Below are 25,049 nucleotides of genomic sequence, written 5' to 3' on the forward strand. Positions count from 1 at the left end.
CTTAACCAACTAAGCCACCCAGGCACCCCTCCTTCTGTCTTTCTCTTATAAGGACATCTGTTGTTGGAGTTAGGGCCACCTCAATGCCAGGATGATTTTATCTTGAGATCCTTAATGTAATTATATCTGCAAGGACATTTTTCTTTCTCTTTTTAAAAAATTTATGTTTGTTTAAGTTTACTTACCTTGAGAAAGAGGGAGAGAGCACATGCACACACAGAGCATAGGAGGGGCAGAGAGAGAGGGAGAGAAATCCCAAGCAGGCTCCGCACTGTCAGCCCAGAGCCCCACACAGGGCTCAATTTCACGAATCGTGAGATCATGACCTGAGCTGAAATCAAGAGTCAGATGCTTAACCAACTGAGCCACCCAGGTGCCCCAGGAACTTTTTTTCAAAATAAGGTCATATTCACAGGTTGTAGGGGTTAGGACTTGAACACATTTTGGGGGTACCACTATTCAACCAACTATAATTATGTACTAAAGCAGAGATCTTTGCACACAGAGGGCACTTAATAAATATTGTGGCTGATATATGTCTACGGATTTTCAGAAGACTAATTCTATGACATCAAAGAGGATAATGTGGGAACCTCGGCACTTAGAAATGTTCCTCAGCACCATTCTTCTGTTCTGGCTCTAGGGGAGAATCAGTTTTTTCATTTTACCAGCTTCTGGAGGCTACCTATTTACATCTTCTTTCTCTGACCCTGGCCCTCCTGTTTCCCTTTTATAAGGACCCTTATGATTATGTTGGGCCCACCCAGATAATCCAGGGTAATCTTCCTGTTTCAAGATCCTTATTTTATTATATCAGCAGAGTCTCTTTTGCCATGTACGATAATATAATCAGGCTCTAGGGATTAAGATGTGAACCCCGTTGGGGCCATAATTCTGTTGACCGGAGTTGGGAACTTGGGTTTCATCCTAAGAGCCCAGAACTCAGTGGTGGGTTTTAAGTAAGAGAATGGAATCAACAGAATCAGGATGACAGAAGCAGAAGAAGAATCACACTGGATTGCAAGGACAGAAGTGTTAACCACGACCAGAGGATTTTTAAAGTTAACATAGAATCACTCTAGACAATATTTGATATCTGGTTATGTGTAGGATAACTGGTACATAATAAGTTTTTCTTCTTTCAATCTGGGTTTGGTCTTTTTAAATTAATTCTTTATGGATTTTATGAGGCCCTGAGTCCCAGGACACCTTTGGTTATTGTTGGAGGTAGCCAGCTGGGCAAGGTGGACCCGGATGACTATTCAGAATTCAAGATTCTATGCCCACAATGAGTACGAGCCCAGGTGTACGTGTGCCTGGGAGAATTCTGCCTTAGCAGGCACAGGTCCACAACACCTTATCAAGCATTGTCCAGTAGAGAAAGATATTGGAATTGCTTCAAGGGTAGGGAAATGGCCAAAGAGCAATAGGAAGGAATGTCATCAAAGAGCCAAGAATGTGGACTGTGTTGATTCCTAGAAATGCTTTATTAACACTAAGTGAAAGAGCACACAGAATTGTTCACACTGATTATATGCATATTTAAGGGATGTGAAAATTAATAAAGATTTGAATAGAGTTTTAAGCATTCTCTGAAGTTTGGGAAGTTTATTCAAACATGTCAGTACTTCTGGCAACAGCTTCCTTTCTCTGATCTTGCACAGAGTCAGTCAAAGTTGCCTGGAAAGCCCGCTAATGATTCCTTTTGGCTTGCCTCTTCCTTCTCCTATCTTTGCTGGGTTTCTCAACCCATTCCACTCTGCTTTAGCTCTTTTGACCCACCTCAGTGCTACTTTGTTTAGGTGACCCTGCTAGAATAAAACTCCTGAGTTCATTATCTGTCTGTATGTATGTCCCCAATCTGTCTGAGAGTCTTGGTTCCAACTTCATAGCCATGGTGAGAACCTCAGGCTCCCTGCCCAGGCTACTCTGGGTCAGATAAGCAGGGACAGCCCACCAGGCTTCACCTCCAAGTAGAGGATTAGAGACATGGGATAATAATTCCTTTCTAGGGATGCCTGGCTGGCTCAGTTGGTAGAGCATGTGACTCTTGATCTAGGGGTTGTGAGTTCGAGTCCCACATTGGGTGTAGAATTTACTTAAAAAAAATAAAATCTTAAAAAAACCCAGTAATTCCTTTTTAGAAACTCTTTGCCTGAAAAAATTACAAGTTATTTACTAATCAACATAAGGAAAACTGCATTCAGCCAGAAATTTTCCATAGCAACACAAATTATAGCACTGACACTAAACATTGGGATCCAGAAAGGATATTAACCAATGGCCTCTTGATAAAGGGTTGGGGTGGGGGGGGATAGTCAACCCTGAAGAAGGTCAAAATGCCCTTCAGGAGACTGAAAGACAATGTAGTTCTGATGTATAATTACCCATTATATTAAACCATATAGTACACGAGAGGCAGAATAGTGTAAAGATTTAAAAGCACAGATTCTGACTCCAGATTTTCTGGGCTCAAATCCCAGCTCTGCCACTTACTGGCTGCCGCTTTCAGAAAAGTGACTTAACTTAACAGCTCTTTATTTTAGTTTCTACACGTGCTCAATCAGAATAATAATAGCCTCTACCTTACTGGGTTGTTTTGAAGATTACATGAATAAATGTATAGAAAGCACTTAGAGGGGCACGTGGGTGGCTCAGTCGGGTGAGCATCCGACTTCAGCTCAGGTCATGATCTCACAGTCTTGTGAGTTTGAGTCCCACGTAGGGCTCTGTGCCGACAGGTGGGAGCCTGGAGCCTGCTTTGGATTCTGTGTCTCCTTCTCTCTCTGCCCCTCCCCCACTCGTGCTCTGTCTCTCAAAAATGAATAAATGTTAAAACAAAATTAAAAAACACTTAGAACAGTCCCTGGGACATAGCAAACACTCAACACGTATTAGTTTTAATTTTACTGGAATGTGTCCAACACTCTACACCACTGACAGTGGAAACTGCTTAAGCAGCCCGTCTGGCGTCTGAAGTAAATGGCACCCATGAATGATAGATACATCACAGAGCAATGAAATTGTGTCTGTTGATACAGAGTTTCGCAAAGGCATCTTAAAAGTTGCTGGGTAGGGACCCGAAGCATATTCTGTCTGGTGTGTGGTTTTTTGGTTAGGCAAGATGCTAATGGGACCACAGCTGTAGAGTTCAATATGTTCATTCTGTCCCATGACCCCCAAATGAGGCCTTTGCTTCTCTAACCATCTCTGAGGTATATACCACTAGTCCTAAGGATGCCTGGCCACCATTATTTGCTACTATTGGGCTAAGGGCGCCATTATTGGAGAAACTGCCCCAACTCCATGGGCAACATTAGGATCCCCTTCCTGAATTAATAAGAATGCATTCTATCATCATTCAGGGTGCTGGATAAAGGTAATTCAAAGAAAATAGAGAAAAGTAGAATTGTTATAAAGACCTACTGATACACAACTTCAAATTGTTTGGAAGTGTAGCAAAATATTCTATGAGAAGAGGCAGAGATGGCCCTGCCTGCATAATCTTGGATAAGTCACCTTTATTTCACAAATTAAAGTTTGTTTCCTTATCAGCAAAGGGAGTAGGGAGGTTGCAGACAGTGACCTAGATCAGCCTTATTGGAAGACCAAATCCTTTCTTACCTAGAACATGCAGAATCTCACATGACGCATTAGAAACACTATCCTAGAGGGTCTGTAGTGAGGAGCATCTCATTTATGATGCCCCCAGTGCACCTGCAGCAAAGTTCACCTGGCTCAGACAAGGCTTTTCTCCTCAAGTCTCACACAGCACGTCCTCCCCTTAGCCTGTCCCAATGTTCTTGGGCCTAGATGCCATGTACATTTATGATATTCCAATTTGCAGACTCAAAACAATATGAATATGAATATTTATGCATGAGCTTGGAGCTACAGAGAGAAGAGCCCCTAAGAATTCCATGTTGGTCTGAGAGTCATCTCAAGCCTCTGCTCAATTCTTCTGGGTCCTTTATTTTGCTAAAACCTGAGTGATGGTCTCTGGTGTCATTTAATGCCCTATCTGGGTTAATCTCACTGCATTCCTTCTTAGGCATTCTCCACTCCACAGTCTCCACTTAGACAGTCACCTCCATGTAACTGGTTTCCTTTTCTGTACAAAATAGTATAGCAATTTCTTTACAGTGGCTGCATCATTTTACATTCCCATCAGCAAAGCACAAGGGTTCCAATTTCTCCACATCCACACCAACATTTGCGGTTTTCTATTCTTTTGTTAATAGCCATCCTAATGGATGAGAAACACTAGCAGATGTTAAGATCATTTGAGTGGGAGGGATTGTCAATACTACCTAAGTAGACACCTGCTGCCCAGACTATTTAATACCACAGTCAGGGGCCATCCTGGTCCCCTCAGGTTTCCTTGGGACTGTCCAAGCTCTTAGGTCACAAATCCAAATGACCCAGGGCATGTGGTTATACACTCCCAAGCTCCTCCTATTCCTTAAAGGCAGACTCAATCTGTCCCACACATTTGTCCTTAATGACTTCCCTGGTACCTTCAAAAAACCCAATAATTTGTATTACATTAGCTTTTCTTTTAAAAGCACTTAAAATTTTTTTTAATGTTTATTTATTTTTGAGAGACAGACAGACAGACAGACAGAGTGCAAGTGGGGGAGAGGCAGAGAGAGAGGGAGACACAGAATTTGAAGCAGGCTCCAGGTTCTGAGCTGTCAGCATGGAGCCTGACACCAGGCTAGAACTAATGAACCTCGAGATCACGACCTGAGCCAAGTCAGATGCTTAACTGATTGAGCCACACAGGCACCCCTTAAAAAAACACTTTTTAAAATCAACAGCTTTATTGAGATATAATTCAATACCACAAAATTCATCATTTTAAAGTAACATTCTTAAAGGCAACTTTCTGTTTCCTAAGGGTAATTAACATGGTTGCTCCCACATTCACGGTCCCTTTCTGAAGAGGAGTATTTTGTGATAGAGCAATAGTGTACTGTTTCTCAGCTAGATGCCTGTTTACAGGCATGGCCAGCTGTCTTGGTCAGGGTCCTTTGGTTGATTGAAACAAAGAGTCACTCAAATCTTTAGAAAAAGAGCATTTATGATAAAGATATTTGTTAACAGAAACTAGGAAGCCATCAGGAACCAAAGCTACTTTTTCTCTCTTTTTCTTGGGCTACTCTATCTCTGTCTCTGTTTCCTATAGCAACATTGTTTCTCTGTGTGGATCTGTTCTGCTCAAAATTTGACTTGCTGTTACCATTTTGTGTCCCCAATTCTAATTTGTCTTCAGTCTTTCTAGGCATCCTTTCCCTTCCTGCTCCTGTTACTAGCAACTTTATTCTCTCAAAAGAGAATTCTGATTGGCCAGGCTTATCTTGCCCAGCCAGACCACAGGGTAAGTGTTGACCAGCTAATGTAATGCTGTCCTGGAATTAGGGGCCCACACTGGCCCAATTTTCTTTGCCATGAGCGGGGACTGAAGTCACATAATAAAGAAACACAGCTGTTGGTGTAATGTGAAGAGAACCCAGTGGGAACTACACACACAATGGGGTAAGTTACAGGAGGGAAGCCTATGGTTAGGAAACACAAATCTTGTTTTACAATGGGCAGTAATAATACCCTTTGCTCCTGAGGAGACATCATCTTTTATTATACTGGACTGTAAACATGACTGCCCTTTGCTCTGCAGGGAGACACTATTTCTATATTCCAAGGCTATTCACTGTATAAACATCCTTAGATGAGGCTAAGAAATACGATCTAGAATAAAGGGAGGTCAGTACCTGTCCTTGCAAGCCATACAGAAACACTGAAGATCCATGAAGAATTGTCTCCCAACAGTAGTTACCGGCAAATCTCTTCTCCTCACTGTGTGTGTGTGTGTGTGTGTGTGTGTGTGTGTGCGTGTGTGTAAATACTGTGACGATCATAGGATTCTATTGGGTACGCTGTGATGGGCTGTTCATGAATTTTTTCAAAAAACCAACTCTTGGCTTCGTTGACCTGCTCTACAGTTTTTTTAGATTCTATATTGTTTATTTCTGCTCTGATCTTTATTATTTCTCTTCTTCTGCTGGATTTAGGCTGTCTTTGCTGTTCTGTTTCTATTTCTTTCAGGTGTGCTGTTAGATTTTGTATTTGGAATTTTTCTTGTTTCTTGAGATAGGCCTGGATTGCAATGTATTTTCCTCTCAGGATTGCCTTCGCTGCATCCCAAAGCGTTTGGATTGCTGTATTTTCATTTTCATTTGTTTCCATATATTTTTTAATTTCTTCTCTAATTGCCTGGTTGACCCATTCATTCTTTAGTAGGGTGTTCTTTAACCTCCATGCTTTTGGAGGTTTTCCAGACTTTTTCCTGTGGTTGATTTCAAGCTTCACAGCATTGTGGTCTGAAAGTATGCATGGTATGATCTCAATTCTTGTATACTTATGAAGGGCTGTTTTGTGACCCAGTATGCGATCTATCTTGGAGAAGGTTCCATGTGCACTCGAGAAGAAAGTATATTCTGTTGCTTTGGGATGCAGAGTTCTAAATATGTCTGTCAAGTCCATCTGATCCATTGTATCATTCAGGGCCCTTGTTTCTTTATTGACCGTGTGTCTAGATGATCTATCCATTTCTGTAAGTGGAGTGTTAAAGTCCCCTGCAATGACCACATTCTTATCAATAAGGTTGCTTTTATTTGTGAGTAATCGTTTTATATATTTGGGGCTCCTGTATTCAGCGCATAGACGTTTATAACTGTTAGCTCTTCCTGATGGATAGACCCTGTGATTATTATCTAATGCCCTTCTTCATCTCTTGTTACAGCCTTTAATTTAAAGTCTAGTTTGTCTGATATAAGTATGGCTACTCCAGCTTTCTTTTGACTTCCAGTGGCATGATAAATAGTTCTCCATCCCCTCACTCTCAATCTGAAGGTGTCCTCAGGTCTAAAATGAGTCTCTTGTAGACAGCAAATAGATGGGTCTTGTTTTTTTATCCATTCTGATACCCTATGTCTTTTGGTTGGCACATTTAGTCCATTTATATTCAGTGTTATTATAGAAAGATATGGGTTTAGAGTCATTGTGATGTCTGTAGGTTTCATGCTTGTAGCGATGTCTCTGGTAGTTTGTCTCACAGGATCCCCCTTAGGATCTCTTGTAGGGCTGGTTTAGTGGTGACGAATTCCTTCACTTTTTGTTTGTTTGGGAAGACCTTTATCTCTCCTTCTATTCTAAATGACAGACTTGCTGGATAAAGGATTCTCGGCTGCATATTTTTTTCTGTTCATCACATGGAAGATCTCCTGCCATTCCTTTCTGGCCTGCCAAGTTTCAGTAGAGAGATCGGTCACGGGTCTTATAGGTCTCCCTTTATATGTTAGAGCACGTTTATCTCTAGCTGCTTTCAGAATTTTCTCTTTATCCTTGTATTTTGCCAGTTTCACTATGATATGTCGTGCAGAAGATCGATTCAAGTTACGTCTGAAGGGAGTTCTCTGTGCCTCTTGGATTTCAATGCCTTTTTCCTTCCCCAGATCCGGGAAGTTCTCAGCTATTATTTCTTCAAGTACACCTTCAGCACCTTTCCCTCTCTCTTCCTCCTCTGGAATACCAATTATGCGTATATTATTTCTCTTTAGTGCATCACTTAGTTCTCTAATTTTCCCCTCATACTCCTGGATTTTTTTATCTCTCTTTTTCTCAGCTTCTTCTTTTTCCATAATTTTATCTTCTAGTTCACCTGTTCTCTCCTCTGCCTCTTCAATCCGAGCCGTAGTTGTCTCCATTTTATTTTGCAGTTCATTGATAGCATTTTTTAGCTCCTCCTGGCTGTTCCTTAGTCCCTTGATCTCTGTAGCAAGAGATTCTCTGCTGTCCTTTATACTATTTTCAAGCCCAGCGATTAATTTTATGACTATTATTCTAAATTCACTTTCTGTTATATTGTTTAAATCATTTTTGATCAGTTCATTAGCTGTTGTTATTTCCTGGACGTTTTTCTGAGGGGAATTCTTCCGTTTCGTGATTTTGGATAGTCCCTGGAGTGGTGCGGGACTGAGGGACACTTCCCCTGTGCTGTCTTGAATAACTTGCGTTGGTGGGCGGGGCCACAGTCAGACCTGATGTCTGCCCCCAGCCCACCGCTGGGGCCACAGTCAGACTGGCGTGTGCCTTCTCTTCCCCTCTCCTAGGGGCGGGATTCACTGTCTGGGCTACTTGCACACTGCCAGGCTTGTGGTGCTGGGGATCTGGCGTATTAGCCGGGGTGGATCGGCAAGGTGCACAGGGGTGGGAGGGGCAGGCTCAGCTCGCTTTTCCTTCGGAGATCTGCTTTGGGAGGGGCCCTGCAGCACCGGGAGGGAGTCAGACCCACTCGGGGGATGGATCCGCAGAAGCACAGCGTTGGGTGTTTGCGCGGTGCAAGCAAGTTCCCTGGCAGGAGCTGGTCCCCTTTGGGATTTTGGCTGGGGGATGGGCAAGGGAGATGGCGCTGGCGAGAGCCTTTGTTCCCCGCCAAACTGCACTCTGTCGTGCGGGGCTCAACAACTCTCCCTCCCATTGTCCTCCAGCCCTCCCGTTCTCCAAGCAGAGCTGTTAGCTTATAACCTTCCAGATGTCAAGCCCGCTTGCTGTCGGAACACACTCCGTCTGGCCCCTCCGCTTTGCCAGCCAGATTTGGGGGCTCTGCTTGGCCGGCAGGCTGCCCCTCCGCCCTGGCTCCCTCCCGCCAGTCCGTGGAGCACGCACCGCCTCACCGCCCTTCCTACCCTCTTCCGTGGGCCTCTCGTCTGCGCTTGGCTCCAGAGACTCCGTTCTGCTAGTCTTCTGGCGGTTTTCTGGGTTACTTAGGCAGGTGTAGGTGGAATCTAAGTGATCAGCAGGATGCCCGGTGAGCCCAGCGTCCTCCTACGCCGCCATCTTCCTCTATTCCAGGCTGTTCATGAATGTGAATGTGGACATTCTAAATTCTTTTCTGCATGGTGGTTATACCATTATAATAACCACAGCCATGCTTAACTGCACAGGTAACATGCCTATTGTCATTTTATTCTTTTAAGAATTACAGAAATAGATCAGCCTTTGCCTGCGCCCTTCTAGGCTCACTTGGTAAGAGTTGGCTAGTCCCACCTAAAAGAGTACGGATGGGCATCCACCTAGTGGAACCAGGCCACCCAGAATGGCAGGGAAGGCACCAGTTATAGGGGGTCTAGCACAGGGGTTATATGTTTAAATGCCTACATTGGCCAGGCAGGTAAGTAAATGAGTGAGGTGGCCAGTTGTAATAAATGGGATTTGTGTGGACTACAGCAAACAGGAGAGATCATCCTCAATCTCAAGGTGGCAGCTGCTACTCAGGTCGAGCAGATCGTTTCATTGTGAGAATGAGGGTTCTAAGTCACTTATTTTTTTTCACCCAAAGAACCTGAAATGAGATTTGTATGTGATATCACCCCCTCTTTAAATGTTGCAACCAATGCAAATTTAAAATACTGCAAGTGCCGTACCCCAATGTTTGTAGCAGCACTCTCAACGATAGCCAAATTGTGGAAAGAGCCTAAATGTCCATCAACTGATGAATGGAGAAAGAAATTGTGGTTTATAGACACAATGGAGTACTACATGGCAAGGAGAAAGAATAAAATATGGCCTTTTGTAGCAACGTGGATGGAACTGGAGAGTGTGATGCTAAGTGAAATAAGCCATACAGAGAAAGACAGATACCATATGTTTTCACTCTTATGTGGATCCTGAGAAACTTAACAAAACCCATGGGGGGAGCGGAAGGAAAAAAAAAAAAAAAAAGAGGTTAGAGTGGGAGAGAGCCAAAGCATAAGAGACTCTTAAAAACTGAGAACAAACTGAGGGTTGATGGGGGGTGGGAGGGAGGGGAGGGTGGGGGATGGGTATTAAGGAGGGCACCTGTTGGGATGAGCACTGGGTGTTGTATGGAAACCAATTTGACAATAAACTTCGTATATTGGAAAATAAAATAAAATAAAATAAAATAAAATAAAATAAAATAAAATACTGCAAGTGCCCAGAAAATAACCCATAGGAAAAGTGGTTGGAACTGACAGAGCCCCATTAAGGAGGGAGCCAGATCTGACAGATGCCTGATCCTCCAAGGAGGTAGCTAAAACTTCAGGTAACCATAATCTTAATGGGTAAACCCAATTAACCAAGCTAGAGAGTGTAGATGGGACTCTGCTAGAATTACATTCCTGTTCTCTTGCCCCACCCTCACGTATTCTTCCCAGGGGAAGAAGAATAGTTTATTTTGCAGGGGCAGGGAGTGTTTACAAAGAAGAGTTGTGGGGCACCTGGGTGGCTCAGTTGTTAAATACCTGACTTCCACTCAGGTCATGATCTCACGGTTCATGAGTTCAAGTCCCACACTGAGAGAACACAAATCCTGCTTCTGGTGAACACAAGCCCCACTTGGGATAAAAACACAAGCCCTGCTTTGGGTGAGCCCCGCTTTCTCTTTCTGTCTCTCCCTCTGCCCCTCTTGGGATTTTCTCTCTCTCTCTCTCTCTCTCTCTCTCTCTCTCTTTCTCTTCCCTTTATTCACTTGTGCCCCCCCCCATCAAAAAAAAAAAAAAGAATTGTGCATATCTGGATCAGCTCACTACTCTCCTCTTTGAGATTTGTCTAGCTACAAAGAACACAAGATTTGGTCTACTCATCTCTGTCTATGCCATAAGTTCATAAGTTTTACAGTTGCCAGTTCATATGGCCTGAGGGGCAGGGAGGTATGTAGGGTCCTGTGGGCTGTTTAGTGCTACCAGAGATGGTGACAGCCCCTGAATGGCATTTGATATTGGCCTTTCTCCCTAATAAAGCTAACATGCTATACTGCATCCCACTGGCTCTTGAGCCTATTTGTCAAGTTTTTCTAAATGTGAGCAGGAATAAAGGTGTGGCATTTTAAAAATCCCTTCTAACTCAAATAGACATTATTATTGTTTGTACTTTACCAAGGTGAGAAAAGAGAGGCATTGGCTGATTGAGATTTTTGCCCCTAACGACCGTAAGTGTGGTTTTGCCTGCTTATCAGCCACTCCCTCTTCTGGATCAACAGCTTGATTTTACTTGGAACTTTCTCTGTACATTTGATAGGGGTGAGGTTGACTCACCCCTACCTCCAGGGGTAGGATATCTCAGGCCTGGCCAATCAGGGCAACAGAGCCACCTGGATACTGTGATTGGTTCAGGAATGAACACATTCTTGTGTTACAAGATCTTGATTAACCTTGTGTTAGACTTGATTAACCGTGATCCAGTGTAATATTTGGGAGAGTCTTCTCTTCCCAGCTGAGTCACCTAGAGGAAGAGATAGGAACTTGGAGCTGCTGGCAGCCATCTTGTTACCATGGGAGAGTGAGCATAGAGCCTGAAGAAAGGAAAGGAATATAATGGTTGTTTGCCAGTTATCAATTTATTGTCTCTTAGCCCCAGATTCAACCCCAATTTATTCAGCCCCAATTTATTGTCTGCTCTGCAAAAATGTACATGGGCCCTCAAATATTTTTTCTTTAGTAGCTGTCATAATGTTATACTTCATCAGCATCTACACTTTCCCCAGCATCCTAAGAAGATGAATTTCCAGCAAATTCCAGGGGGTAAATTTCCAGGAAGTTCCCCTGAAACAGCATGAGAGCTACTCCTCTGACAATCAGTGAAATAGAGCTGTGATAGAGCTGTGACCTCTCCAACAAGGTCTGGATCTCATCTCAGGGTCAGGGGATGGGAATGGTTGGTTCTTCCTTGGTACTCTATCCCAGCCCCAGGCGGAATATTGCTCCTTATATGTGCTACTCCTGCATTTTTTAGAATTCTCCTTATTTCTTGAAAGCCAAGAAATAAATTGTTATTCCAATCCCTTGTTATAGTTAATAATTCTTTAGATTAAAATTTCCCTGTTCAATGTCCACTCTCACCACTGTTGTTTAACATAGTGTTGGAAGTCCTAGCATCAGCAATCAGACAACAAAATGAAATTAAAGGCATCAAAATTGGCAAAGATGAAGTCAAACTTTCCCTTTTCACAGAAGACATGATACTGTACATGGAAAATCTGACCGACTCCACCAAAAGTCCGCTAGAATTGATACATGAATTCAGCAAAGTTGCAGGGCACAAAATCAATGTATAGAAATTGGTTGCATTTATATACACCAATAATGAAGCAACAGAAAGAGAAATAAAGAATCTGATCCCTTTCACAATTGCACCAAGAATCATAAAGTACCTAGGAATAAACCTAACCAAAGATGTAAAAGATCTGTATGCTGAAAACTATAGAAAGCTTATGAAGGAAATTGAAGAAGATACAAAGAAATGGAAAAATACTCCATGCTCATGGATTGGAAGAATAAATATCATTAAAATGTCAATACTACCCAAAGCAATCTACACATTCAATGCAATCCCAATAAAAGCAGCACCAGCATTCTTCTCAAAGCTAGAGCAAGCAGTCCTAAGATTTGTATGGAACCACAAAAGACCCCGAATAGCCAAAGTAATATTGAAGAAGAAAACCAAAGTGGGAGGCATCACAATTCCAGACATTAGCCTCTACTACAAAGCTGTAATCATTAAGACAGTATGGTATTGGCACAAAAATAGATACATAGACTAATGGAATAGAATAGCGACCCCAGAATTGGACCCACAAATGTGTGGCCAACTAATCTTTGACAAAGAAGGAAAGAATATCCAATGGAAAAAAAGGCAGTCTCTTTAACAAATGGTGCTGGGAGAACTGGACAGCAACATTCAGAAGAATGAAACTAGACCACTTTCTTACACCATTCACAAAAATAAACTCAAAATGGATGAAGGACCTGAATGTGAGACAGGAAACCATCAAAACCCTAGAGGAGAAAGCAGGAAGAAACCTCTTTGACCTCAGCTGCAGCAATTTCTTACTCGACACATCTCCAAAGGGAAGGGAATTAAAAGCAAAAATGAACTATTAGGACGTCATGAAGATAAAAAGCTTCTGCACTGCAAAGGAAACAATCAACAAAATTAAAAGGCAACCGACGGAATGGGAAAAGATATTTGCAAATGACATATTGGATAAAGGGCTAGTATCCAAAATCTATAAAGAACTCACCAAACTCCACACCTGAAAAACAAATAATCCAGTGAAGAAATGGGCAGAAGACATGAATAGACACTTTTCTAAAGAAGACATCCAGATGGCCAACAGACACATGAAAAGATGGTCAACGTTGCTCCTCATCAGGGAAATACAAATCAAAACCACACTGAGATGCCACCTCATGCCGGTCAGAGTGGCTAAAATGAACAAATCAGGAGACTATAGATGCTGACAAGGATGTGAAGGAATGGGAACCCTCTTGCACTGTTGGTGGTGCAGCTGCTCTGGAAAACAGTGTGGAGGTTCCTCAAAAAATTTCAAAATAAATCTACCCTATGACCCAGGGGGCGGGGGGAGTTACAGAGAGGGAGGGAGGGAGGCAAACCATAAGAAACTCTTAAATACTGATAACAAACTGAGGGTTGATGGGGGTTGGGGAGAGGGGAAAGTGGGTGATGGGATTGAGGAGGGCACTTGTTGGGAGGAGCACTGGGTGTTGTATGGAAACCAATTTGACAATAAATTATATTTAAAACAAAGTTTAAAAAAATAAAAAAATAAATAAAATTTCCCTGTTCAAATGATTGTGTGGCTTGTTTCTCCTGATGGGACACTGAATGACACAGATGGCAAGTGAGACCTAGCCCTAATGGCATTGGCTGGGCCAGAACCTTCCTCTTCCTCTGGACTTTTCAATTAGTAAATCAATACTTTTTTTCTTCATTTGAGCCATTTTGAGTTGGGTTTCCTGCCTCTGGAAAGTTGAAGAATCTCAATTATGTGAGCCATAAAAGGAGAATGAACAGTTAAAAGAACGAGAAATATCTACCTGGATAATAAAGGTCACCTTCTTAGGAGGTAGTATGAGAATTATTTACATTTTCACTGTGTGAAAGAAGAATTTAAATGTTACAGTCAAGGGGTGCCTGGGTGGCTCAGTTGGTTAAGCAACCGACTTGATTTCAGCTCAGGTCATGATCTCACGTTTGTGAGATTGAGCCCCGTGTTGGGCTCTGTCCCCTGCTTCTCTCTCTCTCAAAATAAGTAAATACACTGAAAAAAAAATGTTAAGGTCAATTCTAATTTTATGACCATGATGTAATTTGTCATCTGATGATCAAAGTAGGACCAATGGGTGGAAATTAGAGACAAAAATATCTGTTCATCATGAAGACCTGAAGAAGAACTTTCCAGGAATTCATTGTTCAGAGTGGAATGAACGGCCTCATCCACTGTGAGGGCCTGTCCTTGGAGGTGTTGGGGGATAAGGGGTGATAACCACTGTCAGGTAGGCTATGGAAGAGATTATTGCATTGGGTGGGAAATGCACTTAATGAACTGAAAGATCCCATCCAAATCTAAGATTCAACTTTTAAGTTTGTGGAAATTCTTTAGTCCAAATCCTATTAGACAGTCCTAGTGAAGAGAAAACCAGACAAGGGTAACATTGTACATTATGTGAATCACTTGGGATTGGAGCTTTGGGTCCTGCCAGATGCTATCATCAGATGCAGAGAAAATGGGCCAAGTCACCAGATAGGGGGTTTAAATACACTTCTCTGCCCTGCTAAGAACACAATGTATTGCGTAAAAAACAGGAAAGCAATTACTGTAAATAAAATCATTCTGAAAATAAGCATATTAAACACTTGGCTTTGATTTGGCTTAAGCATATTTACCTGACTCAGATTGCATAAATGAGTAGGTAACTGAAAAGTGCTCCAAGATCCGGCTTCACCCAAAGTATGGAACATTGAGCTGGGAGACAGCCAACATGCACTTTATTCCTGCTTTTTATAGTGACCTTGGGGCAAGAGAGGGAGGCGTGGAGGGGAAGAAGAAAAAAACTCGGTGTTGCTGAACTTTGGTTTGTCCAAGTACAAGAATCAACAAAACAATAGTTGTACCTACATTACAGAATATGTAAAAGTGAAACAGGAAATGCCTACAAAAATAGAAAACAATGTATTCTTCTATGGACATAATTGATACAGTGACTCAGAAGATTTTTTAATGCAAAGATTTCTGGTCATAAATTATACTGAAAGCTGCATTATTGGGCCAATATTTCCCAACACCTTCTGAATTAATATAACTTTTAAAAATACCTGATCCCAAACTAGCCAGTTATTAGCATACGATATAAATTGATTTAACATATATGAAAAACACACAGAAAGTGAAACTAAAACCTATAGAAAATCAGTACTCAAAGGTACAAGATATTCAGAAAGCCAAAGGCAACTTTGCATTTGACCTTATATGAAGTAATCCTCTAAACCAAACATTTCAGCAACTCAGACCATTTCCTTTTCACTATCAATAATTTTCATTTTCTTTTCTTTAAGAGGAAAAATAAATGCAACCACAACTCCGTCAGGGTTTTTGTGGAGGCAAACTTGCTTTCAAGTTTAACTATTTGCTTTGTCCTTCTGTTTACTATTGTTCCCTCTATTTATATTTTGAATATCGACTTGAGGAGGAAATCACTGTTAAAACCTAACTCTTACGGATATCCTCATTTCGGGAACTTTTTGCAATTGCCAATTTATTTCTCACACAGGATGAGGAACAACAGGAATTGATTAGGAGCTGAGAAGGGTAGAGACTGCCTCTGGATTGAGCCTTTACAATGTAGCTTCCCTGATTGGTTAAAATCAATTTCTAGATCAGACAGGCTCATCCACATTCAATTCATCCTAATGCTTTATGTACGATTGAGGGGATCATTCTCTGCAGCCCAGACCAATGCAAAAGATCCCACACTCTTGGAGCCTCAGAGGGAGAGGGCTTGGGAAAGCACAATTGCAGATATTCTCCAGAAGCCTAAAGCAATGAGAGGGGTACCAGAGAAAGCATTAGAAGTCAAACTTCTACTAATGGAAGGTTAATTATTGTACAGGCACTTGAAGTTGCCCAATTATAGGAAACACTTTAGAGATGAGACAGTAGAAATGGGGTGGTTAGGAATGAGAACCAAACACCAGGGAGGGGGTGGGTGGCTCCAGAAAGCCCCAGTGAGAAAGCTGGGGCTCTGTAACCTGGGTAGAACATTCAAGAGGCTGGTCTCCAGGGACCATCACTACAGGAGCTCTCCTCTGCATTTAGGACAGGGAAAGTACTAGGAACTCTTCGTCATCAACCCCTGGCATGAACCATAGAAGTTTTTGGCCAGGCAGTGGAAGTCATGGAATGGAGAGAATGTGGAGGCAGGGATGGTGAACATGGCCATTTTTGTTGGCCAATCGGAAGCCCGGGAGAACCGGTGGCCACCCATAAGAACATGCCCTGAGAGCAAAGCCAGCTTTCAAGGAAACTAGATTTCTCTGGATTGGGGTGGTGCTCCCATCACACTGGAAAATAAGAACAGAGTCCTCAATGGTACTGAAGACTTTGAGGTCTGTACAGTGGAGAACAGATCTAGTTGAAATCTACCATTAGCAATGGCTTATTTTAATATGCTTGGAACATGGCTGATTCAGCATGGGTGTATTTTCTAAGGTTTAAAGGAAAAAGACACTTCCTTTCATAGTGCACAGTCCTGGGGAGGGCTTGGTTTGTTGGAAAATGAGGCCCTAGGAAGAAACAGGCTTTTAAGATTCAGGGATTTTCCCTCACCTAGGCCACAACTGTAAATTTTGCTCTTTCCCTCAGGAGAGGCGCTCTAGACCCAGGGAAGGGAGTGACGCAATGCCTGCTCCACAAAGATCCCAACACCACACAGAAAATCCCATTAATACCTTAACAGATGAGCCAAGGGGTGATGGGAGTGGGATGGGGCCTCCAAAGAAGACTGTCCTGTTTTCCTAGTCTCATGTCACAATTGAAAAATTTTCTTCTTGGTAAGTGTTTTAGGTTAAGAGTAACCACCACCTAGGTTTTTCTGCATTTAGTCTAAAAAAAAATAGTGGAAGTAAGGCCAAAAATCTTATAACTCTCCTAGGAAAGATAGTGTTATAGAAAACTGTAGGTTCCTTTATGTTTTATAATCCTCTCTTTTTCTATGTAAATAATTATACTGGGAACAAATGTAGAATGTTGGCACAGGTGTTTATCATGTTAAGATGGCCTCAGAAAATTCACTTAGATTAGGTAAGTATTTTTCTTGTTTCTGTTCTAACAAGTGTAGCTTGTTTATCAAAATCAAACGAGAAGACACTGCGTGACAGCATTAATCTTGTTTTTCCCAAAAGATTTCAACAGCTGTTAATTTTATGGAGTTACTTAAACACTCTACAGAATGTCGCTTACTCACAAAACTTTGTTTAAGTATGCATATGGACAATTTTAAAAGAAAATGGAAAAAAAAAGGAAGAGACATCCGTATAGAATATATTACAAAATGACATTGACAAGACTATTAATGAGGGATACAATATTAGTTAAAAAGAGCAGGGCACAAAACTCTATATACAGTATAATTTTAATTTTAAATAAAAACTATGTGTTCGATTAAAATCATAGAGACAAAGTAGAATGGTGGCTGCCAGGAGCTGGAGGGAGGGAGTTAGTGATTAATGGGCACAGAGTTCCAGTGTGTTGAGGGGAGAAGTGTTTTGGACATGGATGGTGGTAGTATCTGCACAATAGTGTGAATGTACTTAATGCCACTGAACTGCACACTTAAAACTGAGTAAAATGAGGGGTGCCTGGGTGGCTCAGTCGGTTAAGCTTCCGGCTTTGGCTCAGGTCATGATCTCATGATCTGTGAGTTCGAGCCCCGAGTTGGGCTCTGTGCTGACAGCTCAGAGACTGGAGCTGCTTCGGATTCTGTGTCTCCCCCTGTCTCTACCTCTCCCCCACTCACACTCTGTCTCTCAAAAGTAAATAAACATTAAAGAAAAAATTTAGCAACTGAGCAATATGATAAATTTTGTTATGTGTATTTTACCATAGTTTTTAAACATTACACATTCAATTTTCAAAACTAGAAGAAAATACAACAAAACACCAGGAGTTGTTACTTCGCGGTGGTGAGATTACAGACAGTTTATTTTCTTTATGCTGTTTTGTATTTTCCAAATTTTCTACAATAAACATTTTTTAAATTAAAAAATAGTTTTAGGGGCACCTGGGTGGCTCAGTCTATTAAGCATCCAACTGTTGACCTCAGTTCAGGTCATGAACGCTTGGTTTGTGAGATTGAGCCCTGAGTCGAGCTCTGAGCTGACAATGCAGAGCCTACTGGAGATTCTCTCTCTTCTGCTCTCTGCCCCTCCCCCACACGCATGCTCAAACTCTCTTCAAATAAACAACCTTAAGAAAAAAAATTTTTAAACACCTGTCTTCAAATTCCAGTTTTCTCAGATTTCTCAAATCATCCATTTACTTTTCAACTTCCTCAAGATTTCTCAAGTGCAGCTACTAGGTTTTCTTCTTCTTGGGACACAATCTGTCTGATTTCCCATTAAGATTTTGCAGAATTAGGAAATCACATATTCCAAATATTCCAACAGAGCTCAGTTTTGGTCTATACTCAGAACACCAATATTTAACTCAGAAATCGCGGCCACTGCACTTACGAGGTTTTCCAGCTGCCCCATAGCCACGGCTCAACTAATTTTCTCTGCATTTTCTCCCTCTGTGGTCTAAGAAGCTGTGGTCGATGAGGTTTCACACCTTTCCCCCTGACTGCAGCCAGTTCATTGTTTCATTGTTCAGTGCTCTCTACACCTCTTCCCAATTCGGGGAACACTCAAGATGTAGCCAATGAACACTAATTTGAATTTTTCAATCTGTTAAGAAATTCACTCTGGGGAAGCAGAAGAGACTCCAGATCAGAATATTCCCACTAAGGCATCAGCTGCTCTCACCTGTATAAAACCCTTTATAAACAAGGAGCTATAGGAAATAAAGGACCGCCTCTCACCTTTTAAATGTTTCATAGCAACTGCAGACAAAGGGATTCAGAACCGACCAGAAATCTCTCTCAAACACCTGCAACAGCAGCCTCTTTTCCAGCCCAGCTCTAGAATTCAGGAAACAAAGTAGGTCTGTACACCATCCTCTGCTTCAGTCGAGGGCTTGACTTCAGAAAACAAAGTAGGTCCTGGTAATGTGCGCAGCCCTCAAGATCCCTAACAAGCAACAGGTGAGTCGCCACTTAGCAGGATTTTCCAAAGCACTCCACAGTCATCACATCCTAGGCTTCCCAGTCTGTGACTTTAAGTTCTAGAAATTAGTTCTTTAAGAGCACAGCGACTTCGAAAAGCTTAATTTTCAACTAGGAGTCAACAATAGAGGCAGAAGATGGATTGTGCACAATTATTTAAATGACTATAAACTGCCCAGCTAGCTCAGTTGGTAAAGCATGAGACTCTTAAATGACTATATAGTATTCTACATCTTCCACTGCTGTTGAACATTTAGGTTTTCCCATTTTTTTTCCTTTTACCAATTAATTATCCCGTTATCAATAAGTAGTAATTATGTATTTTCATTGGGAGCTTCCCCCTTTTTTTTTTTAAGTTTTTTTTTTTTAATTTGTTTTTAACAGAGAGAGAAACAGACCATGAGCAGGGGAGGGACAGAGAGAAGGGGAGACACAGAATCCAAAGCAGGCTCCAGGCTCCAAGCTGTCAGCACAGAGCCTGACGCGGGACTCGAACTTGTGAACTGCGAGATCATGACCTGAGCCAAAGTCAGGACGCTTAAAAGACTAAGCCACTAGGCGTCCTGGGGAACTTCCCTTCTGTAATGCATCTGTTATCTAAGCTCATGTTGTATATATGTGACTAGCTCAATTTAACATCCCTTTATATTAAAGGCTGTGCTATGTGTTTTGGGGGCAAGATTTACCTAGACTGTTAAAATTGGCTTTCTCTCTGGCATGGGTCGTCGTTTGCAGACCCCGTTGACCTCACTGCCTAGGATGGAAACTAGAACTGCCTTTAAATCATAATTGGTAATTTTTTTCACCTCTAGGCATGCTATTCTGTTCATAGCAACAACAGTAATAGTGATTCCATTAATAACAATAACAGATCATAGCAACTATCACTTGATGTTGCTTCTAATGACAGGCCCTATTCTAAGCACAGTTATTAAGTCAGTTAATTCTTCTGTCAACCTTGTGAGGTAGGTATATTAGTATTGTTGGATAACTTGTAAGGATAGTGACATAGTTTACACATCTAATAATTGGCCAGCCCATGATATGAACCCAGCCAGTTTGGCTCAAAGTCATGCTGCTATGTCTAATCTGAACAGGCTACACAAAGTCGGGGAAGTCTCTGTGGGTATTTGAGGGAACTACTGAAGATTTTTGCAAATGAGCAAAACTGGCAAATTCTTATTCTTACGATAAGCCTCAGCTCAATAACCTCACCTGTCTTTTTTATTTAATTGTTGATTTTCTGGGGCTTCTTCAACACTTTATTTATGTGTGTTTTGCATCCACTGTGTTTACCATAATGTGTCTATTTACCCTACTAAATGTAACATCCTGAGGGAAAGGATCCCAGATTGCTATTTTAGAAACTTTGATATTCAATCAAACACACTTATTCTTTTATTTATTTATCCACTTATTGGAGGGAATTTAGCTGCTTTTCCATAATCTCCATTATTCTCTACGTCAAATCACCCCAAATCAATCCATGATCTAAGTGGAAACAATGTGCTTGCTAAAGCAAATCAGCCTGAAGGCACATCCTTCCATCCTGCTCTAGACTGAAACCCATCAACTACTTTTATGTAGAAATGAGGTAGCTACTTCTGTGTCCTGTAAATTCATGTCAACTACACAGCACAATGCCTGGCTCATCTATTCACCTGGATGAACCATCATGTAGCTCATTGAGCAAGTACTTTCCACCAGGCACTGTTTTAGGCTCTGGGATTATAGCAGTGATCAAAGCTAAAATCAAAGGTACTGAAGTTCCTGCCCTCATGAAGCTTTTGTTCTAGTATATCACATCCTACAATGCCAGCTAGGATAAATTCTATGATGAAAATGAGGTTGGTGTGACAGATGGAGAGAGGTGGAGAGGGCTCCAGTTTTGAACCCCTGCTAATGTACATAACTGGTACTTCAGAAATTTTGGAATGAATGCATGTTACAGCTCAAGATAGAGATGTAGTCTCCTGTCCTAAGCTAGAACCAACTATTAGGTTATAATTCTATTCTGAAGGCTGAACATTTGCTTACGTAACCTATAGTTTAAAAAATAAAGTTGGCCTCTAGACCAAGAGGAAGCTAGGCCCTGCTGGGAAATATGTCAGTTGGATTCAAGAACTTTTGCTCACTTACTAAATTCAAACAGAATGATAACTTTTAGGATCAAGTTTATATGCATTTTTAAATTAATGAATTGTTGGGGCACCTGGGTGGCTCAGTTGGCTGAGCGTCCAACTTCAGCTCAGGTCATGATCTCACAGTCTGTGAGTTCGAGCCCTGCATCGGACTCTGTGCTGACAGCTCGAAGCCTGGAGCCTGCTTCGGATTCTGTGTCTCCCTCTCTCTCTCTGCCCCTCCCCTGCTCATGCTCTGTCTCTCTCTGTCTCAAAAAAATAAAATAAAAATAAAAAATAAATGAATTGTTAAGATTTCCCTTTGTGGATTACTGAAGACAGATTTATCTTGCTCTGGCATGACAAAGAGAAAAAAAATTTAGGAGTGAAAAAATTAGGCATGCTGGGAATGGTCATAACTGGGATGTTAGCAAAATGCAGCACAGTCAGGGCTTATTCTTATTTAAAGTCATTCTGTGTCCTAGCCTGTCATCAGATGAGTGGCTTTGAAGTCTGCTGCCCCACTGATTTGTTTGGCTTCCGAGGATGGCCACTAATTAGGATATTATGTATCTAAAGAATGTAGCTCTTTCCAGGCCTTTGTGAGTTCTTAGAACAGTGAACCTTGAAAGGAAAGATTGAGATGGGCTTCCTGGCTTGAAGTTTTGGAGAAAACCCAGCTCCAAAGTGACCACTTTCCCCTGCTGTGCTCTCCCTTTAGCCCCTCCCCCTCTCCATGCCCTGCCTCCCAACAGAACTGCACTCATCTGCTAGTCTAATCTGCTTCTGTTGTCTTAGAGTTGCTTTCTCATGGCTCTTTCTTAGGCTTTTGTGGGACTCATAAAGCCGGGGTTTGTTTTGTTCATTACTTTTATCATCAGCACTTCACACAGTCAGTGCCTGACATATAGTAGGTGCTCAATAATTGCTAATTGAATTAAATGTGATAAAAGTATCCACTTGAACATCCTCTCTCAGGAGAAAGATAAATGTCTCCTGAGCCTGTATACATACATTATTTTCTTGAAGCAAGTGTTGCAAGCTTAAAGGAAGTGCTACAGCTTGTTGACATTTTAATTCATCCAGTGCCAGGGTGCCAAGGAATGCCAGGCTGCTTGTTCCTGCTTAACAGGCCAGCTCTGTGGGTGTGACAGGAGAGGCGGCTCTCCCAGCCTTGTGTTCCAAGTGTCAGAAGGAGAAGCCCATGGCAGGGATTTCCCTTTGCAAGGCATCTGGGCCTCTTCACAGTTCTGTGCTCTGCCTTTGCCAAGCAGGGGCCTTTTCTTGATTTTCACATATCTGCAAAAGAAGATTCAGCAGGTTTTTCCTTTTCAAAGTGCGCTTTGGAAATGACAAAAGCTATCCTACCCAAAGTGAAGAATGTCTCTGCTACTCATCATTACCTCTTTCCTGATTTCTTACCTCAGCTACTCAAATCCCCCCTCAAACCAGTATAAGAATACTAAGTTTAGGCAGACTTCAAATTGCTTTCCACTGCCTTGCAAAGCTTTGGAAAAGCTTTGCTACTGACTTCCCTTTGGGAACAATTTGGATCTGTTTATTTAAATTTCGAGGACCTGCTTCTCTCTTTTCTGATGAACAGAGAAACCAAAAGCTTGCCTCTTTGTTGAGGCAGAGGGTAAGACTGATCAGTTTGTAGCTTCAAAAAATATGGCATGTTAAAGGGATCAGGGATGTGTATAGAGAAAAATATCATTTTCTTCTGGTGACTGCTAACATTTTAGTCAGTATCCCATTGTAGGCTGTATGACTGAAGAAAAATTCAAGATCTTAGAAATCTCTCCCAGATGTTATGGTGATCAGAATTTAGAAAAAAGGAACTTTGAAAGTTGGTATCAATATTGTTTCTAATGGCAAAAAAAAGAAAGTTGGGAACTGGCTTTTTAATAGGATTTCCTTATAGTAAGGCTTTATAAAGCACGATATGGGTATGGTATGTTTCAGTAAAGGAAATCATGTAATATTAAAAAATACGTGGCCTGGGCATGGAGTAATCTCTTTAAGAGATGCCATCCATGGGATGCCTGGGTGGCTCTGTCGGTTGAGCGTCCAGCTTCGGCTCAGGTCATGATCCCACAGTTCGTGCGTTCGAGCCCAGCCTCGGGCTCTGTGCTGACAGCTCGGAGCCTGGAGCCTAGAGCCTGCTTCTGAGTCTGTGTCTGCCTCTCTCTCTCTCTGCCCCTCCCCTGATTGCACTTTGTCTCTGTCTCTCAAAAATAAATAAATGTTAAAGAAAATGTAAAAAAAAAATTAAAGAGATGTCATCCATAACGTCAACTCTAGGGAAAATCTCTGGTCCTTTAGCTATTGATTATACTGTTGCATATTGTTTCCATGTCACAGATAACAAATATTCTCCAGTTAGCATTGGTAAGAAGACCATCACTGAACTGGATGGGTACAGAAATTCCCACACTGGAGAAGCAAGCAAGTGGGAAGCAGATGGACTTTAGCTTCCTTCAGAACCAGAACTCCAGCCCAGCCCATGCTGTTGCAGACTTGCAGCAGGACCTTGTTGGTTTCATATAATCGGTCTGAGTCTTAGTTTCTTCATTTGAGAGCTGAGGTCAGTAATACCTTGCAGAGGGATGCCTGGCTGACTCAGTCGATTGAGCCTCCGACTCTTGGATTCAGCTCAGGTCATGATCCCGGGGTTGTGAGTTCAAGGCCCCTTTCCAGCTCTGGCTGTCGGCATGGAGCCTGCTTGGGATTTCTTTCCCTCTGCCCCTCCTCTGCTCGTGTGCACTCTCTCTCTCTTTCAGATAAGTAAATAAACATTAAAAAAAGAAAATATCTTGCAGAATTTTGGGGTAGACCCTAGAGTTCACAAAGCTTGAATACTCATGCTTGGCATGCAATAAATGTGCAAAACATGTGGCTATCATGATTTGGGAAACTTCTCATAAAAATGCTATAAACATGCATCGGGAGCAAATTTTTGGCAGTATTTTATACCTGTATTTGTGTCAAGATAATTCTCTAGCTCAAAAAAATTAAGTACAGAGATTTTACAGTCTCGTGAAAAGAAATTGCAAAGCAAATGACTTCACATCTTCTATAGAAAAAGAAATTATATATCAGAAATACCCAAACAGAGGACATGAGATTATCAAGGGAGAGTGCAATGGAAAGATAATGAACTTAGCAGTGGAGTTGAGGGTATTTGTAAGACAGTGATTAATGTGATGTGTCATAGAGTCTTAGTTTGACAGGGAGGGAAGTAAAAATAGGTTGATAGAAAAGGAGACAGCAGAGGAGTCAGGATCCTGAAAGTCTTGCTGAAATAAAATACAGATATGGTGATGGTAATTGAAATGAAAAGTGATAGTTTGTGATCAGAGTAGGCTGTTGAATTTAAGACTTCATAGGTAGAACAATTCTGGGTGATGACAAGGTTTAGGAGGTGGCCAGGGGAAGGATAGCTTAAGTGGCATTGAGGGGACATTCTTTTGAGACCACAGAACCAAGATCTTGAAGCTATCCAGCATAATGGCAGGATTTGGGGTGGAAAGGAAGATTGGGCAAAGTGCCAAAGGCTCCTTGAATGAGGAGGAGGAATGTCTGGAGGTCAGCACTTTGACGTTGACAGGATGTAGTGTAAAGGCTAGTTTAGCATTAGCCTGACTGGGTAAAGGAATTGTGTTATCTGAAACTGACATTGGGGTTCTCTCAACTCCTGGGTATAGTTTGTGGGGTGAAGGAGAAT

The 25,049-nt window shown here is 41.8% G+C and overlaps 1 protein-coding gene across 1 annotated transcript in view; it reads right to left on the reverse strand.

Moving 5' to 3' along the window:
• The window catches only part of PLEKHF2 (pleckstrin homology and FYVE domain containing 2), a 67,834-nt gene extending 48,715 nt beyond the window's left edge, over window positions 1-19,119 (reverse strand). Inside the window, exon 1 of the mRNA XM_007073284.3 lies at window positions 18,960-19,119. The gene's annotated coding sequence lies outside the window, so the exon portion shown is untranslated. The remainder of the gene's footprint in view (window positions 1-18,959) is intronic.
• Window positions 19,120-25,049: the final 5,930 nt, after the last annotated feature.

Source organism: Panthera tigris, chromosome F2 (genome assembly GCF_018350195.1).
Source record: "Panthera tigris isolate Pti1 chromosome F2, P.tigris_Pti1_mat1.1, whole genome shotgun sequence".
NCBI lineage: Eukaryota > Metazoa > Chordata > Mammalia > Carnivora > Felidae > Panthera > Panthera tigris.